The 11126-nt window shown below is 33.9% G+C and overlaps 1 long non-coding RNA gene across 1 annotated transcript; it reads left to right on the forward strand.

Moving 5' to 3' along the window:
• Positions 1-4822: 4822 nt before the first annotated feature.
• On the forward strand, positions 4823-10711 carry LOC140515324 (uncharacterized). The gene is made up of 3 exons (XR_011970941.1): positions 4823-4985; positions 8217-8347; positions 10589-10711. It is a non-coding gene; the product is annotated as an uncharacterized lncRNA (long non-coding RNA).
• Positions 10712-11126: the final 415 nt, after the last annotated feature.

The raw sequence follows: 11126 nt of genomic DNA on the forward strand, positions 1-11126 counted from the left end.
TCCTGACTCCTGCACTGGTGCTTTATCCACTGCACTACCTAGCTGCCCAGCATCTACTTTATAATTTTAAAGCAAAACATAGTTTCGAATATAATCAGTAATATGAATGATTTTTATAAATATTCTGCCTCTCCATGGATTCGAATGTCTCAAATTCTGGATAGTGATATGCTTTCCTTGGTGCTGAAACACAACTGCTTAGAGCAATGTTAATAATACTACCACTATTCAGCTTGTTGTGATCACAGAGACAGAAAAATCCATGGTAATTTATTTCAGCTAAAATAAAGCCTACATGAGTTTTATTATTTCTAGGTTTCTCCTCCAATTCCCCCACATTGGTATTTTTTTTTTCAAACAATTGCACTTTCTTAGGTCTGAGTGCATGGACTCAATGATAAGCCACACATTTTTTGCGACGAGCAGAGCATTTTATCCATATTCGATAAAAACACTATCCCTTGTCTGAGTCATTCTTATATAGCGCTTTCTCCTTTATTTAAATCCTTTGAGGAATCTACCCAGAGAACAGGGACAGTTCACTTAGCACTTCAGTTCTGTGTCTCTGGAAGGGTCTGGCGGAATAACCTTAATAATAGAGTCAAGAAAAAAACCAATGTGTCCAAATGATAAAGCAGTAGAGACAGTTTCAAGAGGAAATACTATTTCATTAGAGATCTAGGGTTATTAAGGGGCATTATATCAAATATACATACACACAAACACACATATGTGTGTGTATATATGCATCACATATATATATATATCACATATATTTATAAATATACATGTATATATACAGGGGCAGCTAGGTGGTGCAGTGGATAGAGCACCAGTACAGGGGTCAGGAAGACCTGAGTTCAAATCTCACCTCAGACACTTGACACGCACTAGCTGTGTGACCTTGAGCAAGTCACTTAACCCTAATTGCCTCATCCTGGGTCATCTGCAGTGACCCTGATGAATATATGGTCACTGGATTCAGATGGCTCTGGAGGAGAAGTGAGGCTGGTGACCTGCGCAGCCCTCCCTCCCTCAAAACAAAGTCAAGTGCAAGTCATGTCATTATTTCTCTGATGGCATGGTCTTCTTTGGCAACGAAGGATGAACACACACATGTATATATACACATATATCACATGCATGCATGCACATATATATGTGTGTGTATATATGTGTATGCATGCATGTATATATATGTGTATATGTTTATTTATACATATGTATACAACTATATACACATATTCATTTAAATGTATACATATCGACATATACATATAATACATAGATACATATGCTTTCTATACGAACGTGTGCATATGTGAATTCATGCACATAGGTATGCACATGTGTGTACACATCGATGTCATATGTATATATCTCTGTTTGCTTGTGTGTATACATGTGCGTGTTTGTGCTTATATATACACATATATACATAGCTATATACTCATATATGTGTGTACATGTTTATATGTGTATATATATGTGTATATATGTTTATATGGGTGTATTTTTACAAGTGCAAAAGGAAGAAAGAGCAGATCAATGAATTGAACATGCTGCTAAAAAATAACTAAGCAAAAGCACAAATTAACCCCTCCTAATTAAACATCAAAATTGAAATCCTGAAACTCAATGGAGACGTTAATAGAATTGAAATTCACAAAGAATTGCACTAAAACATAAAACTAAGAACTGGTTTTATCAGGATTAGGTGGCACAGGGAATAGAGTACTCTATTTGGTAGCAGGATAACTTGAGTTCAAATCCAGTTTCCAACATTTACTAGTTGTGTGACCCGGAGAAAGTCATGTAACTTCTGTTTTCCTCAGTTTTCTCAACTGTGAAATGGGGACTCTTGAGAAAAAAATGGTAAACCACTTCAGTATCTTTGTTAAGAAAACTCCATTAAAATGGTTTCATGTAGTGTCAAACATGACTACAAACAACTTAACAGTAACAAAAACAAAAAGCACTGCGTTTATGAAACAATAAAATAGTTAAACCATTGGTTAATTTAATTAAAAAGAAAGAAGAAGATCGTTACAATTTCAAAAGTGAAAAAGTAAATGTTTAGCTGCTAAAGATGAAAAGTGGAGTTATTTTTCACAATTATATATCAGTGAAACCAACAATCTAAGTGAAATGGATGAAAATGTACAAGAAATACACACTTCAAAAAATAACAGAAGAAGAATACCTAAATAAACCTTAGAAAAAAAATGAACAGGCAATCAATAGGCTACCTAAGGAAAAACATCTCCATAATTAGATGTATTTACAAGTGAATCATGCGAAGCATTTAAGGAGCAAATTATTCCCAATATTACATTAGCTACTTGAAAATATTAGGTAAAGAAAAAATCCTTCTAAATTATTTTTATGACAATATATGAGAAAGTAAAATCAAAGAAAGGAAACTATGGACTTATTTTAAATGAATATTGATATGAAATATGAAATTTTATGTAGAATATGAGTAAGAAGATTATAGCAATCTCTTTGAAAGATCGCTATTATCAGGTGGGATTTATACCAGGTATGAAGGACTGGTTCATTATGTAAGTACGTATGTATGTGTCAAGTTCAAACATATACTCATTTGTATACGTATTTGTTTGTATATGAATGTATGTGGATATATGTAGATTTATGTGTATATGTGATACATATAGATAAACATAATTGATCATAACAACAAAACAAGAAAATCATACAAATATATCAAAAGATGAAGAAAAAGCTTTTGACAAAATAATAATGATCCTTTGTTTAAAAAAAACACTTAGAAATGGAATCTTTCCCAAAATGATAACTAGCAGCTATCTAAAAGCAAGAGCGAACATCATATGCAAGAGGGATGAACTATAAATCTGTTCGGTAAGATCGGGATGGAAGAGTGTTGGTTACCACCATTATCTCCCAATATTAATGTAGAAATTCCAGCTGTAGCACTGAGAAAGAAAATAAATGACAGGAATAAAAATAGGCAAAGAGGAAACTCAATTAGGTGTAACTGAATCAAAGGGCATGCAGTTTTGGTTGCCCATTCAAAATTGCTGTCCAGAATGGTTAGATCAGTTCACAACTCCACTAACAGTGTGTCCCTGTTCTGATTTTCTCACACTCTCTCCAACATTTATCTTTTTTTCATTTTGTGTCATATTATACAATCTGATAGGTATGAGGTAGTACTTCAGAGTCATTTTGGTTTGTATTTATCTAAACAAAAGTGATTTAGAGCACTTCTTCATATGTTTATAGATAGCTTTGATCTGTACATCTAAAAACTGCCTGTTCATATCCATTGACCATTTATCAAGTGGAAAAAGGCTTGTATTGTCATAAATTTGACTCAGTTCTCTATATATTTGAGAAATGAGGCCTTTATCAGACATATTCGATGTAATGATTGTTTCCCAGCTTTCTGCTTTCCTTCTACCCCTACTTACATTGATTTTGTTTGCATGATAGTTTTTCAATTAATTATGAACAGAATTACCTGTTCCATATTTCATAATGCTCTCTATCTCATGTTTGGTTATGAATTCTTCCCCTCCCATAGATCTGTCAGGTAGACTATTACTTGCTCTTCTAATTTCCTTGCTTCATTGTCTCCTGTGGGGCTTCTTAAAAGTTTCTCCCTGTGGGACCCTTTTGGCTCAAGAAAGTTTTATGTCACCAATGGCATATGGGTTTATAAAATGGGTATACAAATCAGGCATTTATTAGAATAAATCATAAAAATATTTTAAAATAATTCTTTGGTATCAATATAATTTTACCGTTTATTAAAGACAAAAGCAAATTTGCATACTAAAAAGATGAATGGGTTTGTTTATTTCGATGTAAAGAATTAAATCTTGGTGCAATATTAGATACTGCAGGACACAGAGTAGTTTTAAGACTTTTCAGAGTTGATCAATATTTTGATTTTATAATAATCAATGCTGAAATCACCAGTCAGGATAAATACACACCTCTAAACAAGGATGGACCCCCAAAATCTCTCCATGATCTTCCTCTCTTTAATCTCTATGTTCAATCTCTTGATAACCTCTTCTACTCCTATGGATTAAAGTATCTCTACAAAGATGACTTTTACATCTGCATATTTCTATTAATGAAATAATTTCAAATTTAATTCTTTTATTTCTCCTGTTGCCATGTTGCTGTTGAGTTGTTTCAGTCATTTCCAACTCCTAGTGACCCCATTTTAGGTTTTCCTGGCAAAGATACTGGAGTGGTTTGCCATTTTCTTCTCCTGCTCATTTGATAAATGAAGAATTGAGGTAAACAAGGTTAAGTGATTTGCCCAGAATCATATAGCTAATAAACGGTTGAGTTTGGATTTGTACACAGATCGATGAGCCATCCTAATTCCCAACCCAGTGCTTCATCCACTGTACTACCTATTTCTTTTTTACTTGAGAATACTGTGGTTAAAAATCAATTACAAAATGTGATTATAAGACCATAGATGTAAAGCTTGAATGAACTCAAATCATATAGTGCAACTTCTTCTGCCCCACCAAATGCACCAAATTATTTTTACATATGAGGAAGATGAGGTCCAAAAATCTGAACAATTTATCCCATTCCGCATGGGACATGGGACATGCAGAAGTATCTACTGATTAATAGATAACTTCTGTGAAACAAAGTAACCTGTCATGTTAGTGAGATTTAAGATTTTCCCCACCCCTTAATAGGCTTCATGTGGAACCCGTTTAGGGAAGCTTGCTTAAGGGATGCTTTCTTGTAGGAAGGCTTTCACACCTTTTCCTAATTTCTAATTAGGCACTAAATCATGAGGATTGTGATGATTTCTGGCTCTGAGAAGTGCATATATACCCTGGGTTTGTATTATACTTTGGGGGCTTCCCTGTGAGAACGACTTTGTGGTTCCATGATAAAGACTCTGAGTAGACATGTTCAAACCCCCAACTGCTCAGATATAAAGGCTCTCTCAATCTAGGAATGTGAGTAAGGTATATAGAGCCCTGTCTATTGGTCTTTATTTCTCTGCTTCTATTTTCTCTGTATTTGCACTATTTGCATTTCTCTGAAGTTGTGGGTGATGACTTTTTCCTTGAACTAGTGAATGTTATTAAAAAAAAAAAAAGATTGTTGACCCCTTAAAGAGCTATCTTTCCCAATAAAGCAGATCTAAGAACATGTTCTAGCAGGTTGCTAGGGCGCTTGCTGTCTCAATTATCTTCTAGGGAAAAAAAGACCTTATCATTTAAATATCAAAAATTAATGCTAAGTAGGAAAGGGTGTGATTGTTTTTGTTTTAGTTTTCATTGAAATATAGTCTTTATAGATGGCAAAATATTTTGCTTTTATTTAAATTTCATGAAAACATTGTGATTTAGGTAATGAGTATTATTATACCAGTTTTACAGATAAGATGACTCAGGTGAAGAGAAATTAAGTGACAGGGACCCATAGCTAATGAATGCCAGTGTTTATGCTTGTACCAGTCTTTTCTGGCTTCAATTTCAACATGCTGTGCTCTATACCAAGTAGCCTCATCTAATCAAAATTAGAGTTGTGAATTCTTATAATATACTCCATGGTGGAACCCATATTAGTTGTCAGTCTGTGTTAGGATTCCTTTTGGTACATTTAAGAGCATGTAGAAAATATTTCATTTCACTATTTAAAAAAAAAGTTTCATACTCTATTTACATTTTCTTGGATTTTTCATCTTCACAATTATGTCTTTATTATATAAACAACTTTCAGTATGAAGCATATAACATACTTTGGGGAAACTACAAGAATATTTTCATTTTTTTCCATTCAATAGAATTTCAAGGAATAGTGAACAACCTGGAAAACAAAATTTTTATTCTAAAACCAAATTCCCTGTTTTGCCTAAAATAAGGGGAAACAAACTTGGAACACTGTCATGAAATCACTATAAAGTATAACCCAAGTTTCTGTCCTGTCCTCTTTTCATATTCTCTTTTGATAACTTCATGAACAACTGGACATGGGAGATAACAAGTGAAAATTAATGGAGTTAGGACACTGCCTTAACATTATATTATATATTGTATTATTATATATTAATACTAATTAATATATAACATATATGACATATATAATATATATTAATATATATTGGGGGGAGAGGTATGAAAGGCCTTGAATAAAGTTTTGAATGAAATCTTAGCAGAAAAAGGAATAAACAGAATGTTTGTGAAACCTCTATAAAACAGGGGTTTGAATGGAGTTCAGTACTTTATCCTCCAGGACTGCAGTCATAGGGGAGAGGCAACTGAAGGTAAATTGAGAAAGTTTAGAGGATCAAAACCTGATTAATTTTTCATGATGATGAGAAAGTGGTCAGGATTTCCTGTAGTGGGGTGGTAGAATGGGGTGAAGATTGTTCCATGGAATCAAACCAAACATTTGCCAATGTAAAATGAAGTTCTAAATCACATTTCTAAAGTCGTTTCAAGTTGTTTCTCTTTATAATAATATTATTATTGTGTAAATCATTCTCTTGCTTCTAGTCACTTCACTCTATCATACAACTCTCCCCAGATTACTTTGAAACTTTTGTTCATTCCTTCATTTAATCAACATTTTAAAGTACTTACTATGTATGTGCCAGGCATTGTGCTGCAAAAAGGAGAGACAACACATAAAGCAAGCTACACAAGGTTACATAGGAAATAATTAAAAGAGGAAAGTCTTGCAATTAATAGACATTTACAGAGGCTTCCAGTAGAATGTAGTATTGTATATGGGATTTAAAGGAAGCCAGAGAGTTCAGTGGTTGGAGCAGAGAAAGGGAAGGGGAACAGCTAGAGAAAATGTTGGATCTCAGAGATGAAGTATCTGATTTGTGGAATATCTGGGAAATAAATGCAAATGGATCAAAGAGTACATACTGGGGAATAAGGCATAAAAGACTTGAAATATAGGAGGAGCTAGGTTGTGAAGGACTTTGAATGCAAAATGGAGAACTTAGATTTTTGGTCATGGAGGTAATAGGAAACCACTGGAGTTAATGGGAGTTAAAGGAGAGTTGATGTGATCATACGTCCGTTTCAGGAAAATCACTTTAGTGGCTGAATGGAAAATGGATTAGAGTCGGGAGAGAGTTGGCACAAACAGAACCACCAGCTGGTATCTGCAGTAATCAAGATGACATGTAATGATAGCTAACACGAGAGAGCAGAAAGTGTTAGAGCAAAGAAGGGGATATGTTTGTGAAATGATGCCAACATGAAATGAGCAAGCATACACAACATATTGGACATGGTAGCAAGTGGGTTAGGGGATGAGAGATAGTGAAGAGTCCAGGATGACTTTTAGGTAGTGAGATTGAAGGATTGTTCTCTACAGTAATAGAGAAAGTAGGAGGGGGAAAATTTAGGAGGAAAGATATTGGATTGCTTTTTGGAGTTACTGAGTTTAAGGTATCAACTGGACATCTAGTCTGAGATGTCTGAAAGGCAGTTGAAGATGTAAGACTGTAGATACTGTAGACTGTAGCAGAGAAATTGGGACAAGAAACATAGGTTTGAGAATCATCGGTGTAGAGACTGTAATTAAATCCTTTGAATTTAATAAGATCGCCAAGTGAACAGGGATAGAGAAGGAAGAGAAAGGGACCCAATTCATAATGCTGAGGAATACCTTCAAGGAGGGCATGTAATCTGAAGGAAGATGCAATAAGAAGACAGAGAAGGAATTGTCAAAAAGGTGTAGGAAAACTAGGAGAGAATGGTGTCCTGAAAAGCTGGAGAGAAGACAATATCAAAGAGGAAAGAGTGAACAATGTCAAAGCCTGCAGAGAGGTCAAGGAAAATGAGGACTGAGGAAAGATTTGGCAGCTAAAATATTATTATAACTTTGGAGAGAGCAGTTTCACTGGAATGATCAAGTCAGAAACTAAATTGTAATAGATTAAGAGGAGAGTGAATGCATGCATTGTAACTGACTTTTCAAGGAGTTAAGCTCCAAAGAGAAAAGGAATGGGACAATAATCAGCATAGATGGAATTATCAAATGATAGTTGTATGTGTTGTGTGTGTGCGTATGTGTTTCAGCATAAAGAGATTTGGGTTTGTTAGTAGGCAGTTGGTAGGCAAGTGAACCAGTAGAGAAGAAGTGATGAAAACAATTGAAAAAATGGGAATTAAAAAATGAACCGTTTGTTGAAGGAGATAAAATTAATTGGGTCACTTTAGTAATTACAGGGGTCAACTGTTGTCAAGAGTGAGACCTCTTCACTGCATGAAACAGGGGTGATGGAGGAGAAAGAGGCAGATACCTCCTGCATTAGAGGAGACAAGGAGGAGGAGAAAAGAAGAAATTTAAGGTAAATAGCCTCATTTTTTTTCTGTATAATATGAGGCAAAGTTCTTTGATGAAACTATGGCAGTAGAAAGAGCTATGGGAAATTTGAGGAGGGATAAAAAAAGTTTTAGAAGAGCAGCTGTGGAATGTGGAAAAGAGCACTGATGAAGGAGGCATCATAGGACTGCCTAAGAGCAGTGGTTGTTCCTTTGGCATTTTATATCAAATATTTGTAATGAATATCATCATCTTCAACTTTCATAAAGCAGTAATATTCCATAGTTTTTATGAACCATAATTTAATCAACTATTTCTCAGCAGATTGGCACACCTTCATGGCACTGTTAGATATTATTTATTATTAATTACTTTTAAACTTCAGTACCCAATGAGGGTTGGCAACAGGGGCAGAACATAAAAGATTCAATACAAAACCATTAATGTCCATTTCAGATTGTCTGCTTTAAAAAACAACTATGTAATAAATACTATACATTGTTTTCAAAGTTACCTACCTTTTCTGTACTTCTAAGTTTGTTTTTTGTTCTCTGTTGGGCACTTTTTATTTTGTTCTTCCTCCCTCCCCACCCTGCCCTAGATAGGGCTATAAGTAAACATGAATAAACACATACACAGACATACACACACCAAGATGTATATATGTATAACAATACTTACATATTTCTACAAATGAATTCTTTATCTGGAGCTAGATAGCATCTTAATTCATAAGTTCAGCTTTTTACATGATTTTTTTCTTAATCAACCAGCTCATCACTTCTTGTAGTACAATATTATTTCATCAAAATCATATACTATAACTTATTTTGCCATTCCTCTATTGAAAAGCATCTATTATAACAAATCTGATAAGTATATGATTATATCCCACAGATATTTTAATTTGTATTTCCCTCATCAATGATTTAGAACATTTTTCATAAAATTATATCTGTATATATATGTATGTATGTCTATGTATGTATGTATGTGTGTGTGTGTGTGTGTATATATATATATATATATATATATATACACACACATATTCTTTAATGAAAAAATGACCTGTTCATGTTTGACCACTTATCATTTGGGGAAAAGACCTGTATTCTTATAACTTTGACAAAGTTCTTTATAAGGAATTCCTTGATTTCATGTGTTTGCCATGCCAAAAAGCATACACACACACATATACACATACATACACATATATTCATATACATATATATACATGTATGGTGTGTGTATGCACTTATTTCTATATATGTTTATTCATAACAATTCGTTGTGGTAGTAAGGACATCAAACTGAGGGTGTCATATACATACATATATATACGCATACATATATGTATATATACATGTACATTTATTTCTGAGTATATTAATAGCAAGTCTCTCTATAGTATAAATTGATCATTATTCTCTTTGTTCTTATCTCTTTTAATTAAAGACCTAATGTTAGTATGCTTGAGGCAAAGAGTATACATAGTTTGAGAATTTCTGTGACATATTTTGAAATTATTGTTCTGAATGACTAGGCCAACAGACAGTTTCAACAGTAATGCATTAAAATGCTAGTTTTTCCACAGTTCCTGCAGCATTTTCCATTTCCCATTTTTCTCAACCTTGACAATATGATGGATGTTAGGTAGACACTCTGAGTTATTTTAATTTGAATTTCTCTAATTATTAATGATTTAAATCATTTTTCAAATGACTACTGATAGATTGGTTTGGGAATTCTTTCTCTTCCTGTTTATATTATTTGAAGATTTTTCATTTGTGGAATTTATAAGTTGATTATGATTTGCCTCTTCCTATAAATGATTATACTAAATGATCATACTGTGAAAATCATCACAGAACCAATCTGATTCTCTGATTTGGGGACGTTCGTATTGACTGACTTGAATTGGAATATCTATATCATTGCAGGGGGGCTTAGATACAGTATGTATTAACTAAAGTTAAAAAAAAAAACAAGCTACACACAAGAATAACAAAACCTGGTTGTTCCTAATATACACGATTCTACCCAAGTTTGTTGTTATTTAGTCATTTTTTCAGTCATGTTCAATTTTTATTGAGGTCATTTGGGGATTTCTTGATGCAGACACTGGAGTTGTTTTTCATTTCCTTCGTCAACTCATTTTATAGATGAATTTAGACAAACAGTTTTAAATAGTTTGTGTAGGATCACACAGATTATAAGTGTCTGAAGTTGGATTTGATCTCAGGATGATGAATCTTCTTTACTACAGGCCTGGCACTCTATCCATTGCACCACCCAGCTGCCTTGTTCCCTCCAAAGTCCTGCGGAAAAACATGTTAAGAAACTTTCATTTGCATATACATTTAAAAATAAAGCATTCATATTGACTGGATGTCTAGTCATCTCCTTCTGCCTGCTAATGTTTTTGAGGAAAACTTCCAAGCTGACAAATGTCAGATGAATTGACAACGTAAGTGAAGAGTCATCTGAGCAACCACAGTTAATTCATTTTCACGAAGTTCATGTGAAAGGTGCACCAGCAATATGTCATTGGCACGAAAATTTTCGCGTTAATTTCCTTTACACTGGACACTGTATCCCTGGTGACCCACGTCCTTAAAGCATAATGGGAACATTTCAGTATTCATCTTCTGGGGCAAATAGTTGATTCCTCCATTATGTAAAGAAGAATGAACTGGACTTGTCTGCACTGTTTCATAAACACTTTCCCAAAATAATGTATCTTTTAGGATAAAGCACGTCTGGCACTATTCATAATTAATTCCTTTGAGAGATCAGTTCTGGGA

This window comes from Notamacropus eugenii, chromosome X (assembly GCF_028372415.1).
Source record: "Notamacropus eugenii isolate mMacEug1 chromosome X, mMacEug1.pri_v2, whole genome shotgun sequence".
Taxonomy (NCBI): domain Eukaryota; kingdom Metazoa; phylum Chordata; class Mammalia; order Diprotodontia; family Macropodidae; genus Notamacropus; species Notamacropus eugenii.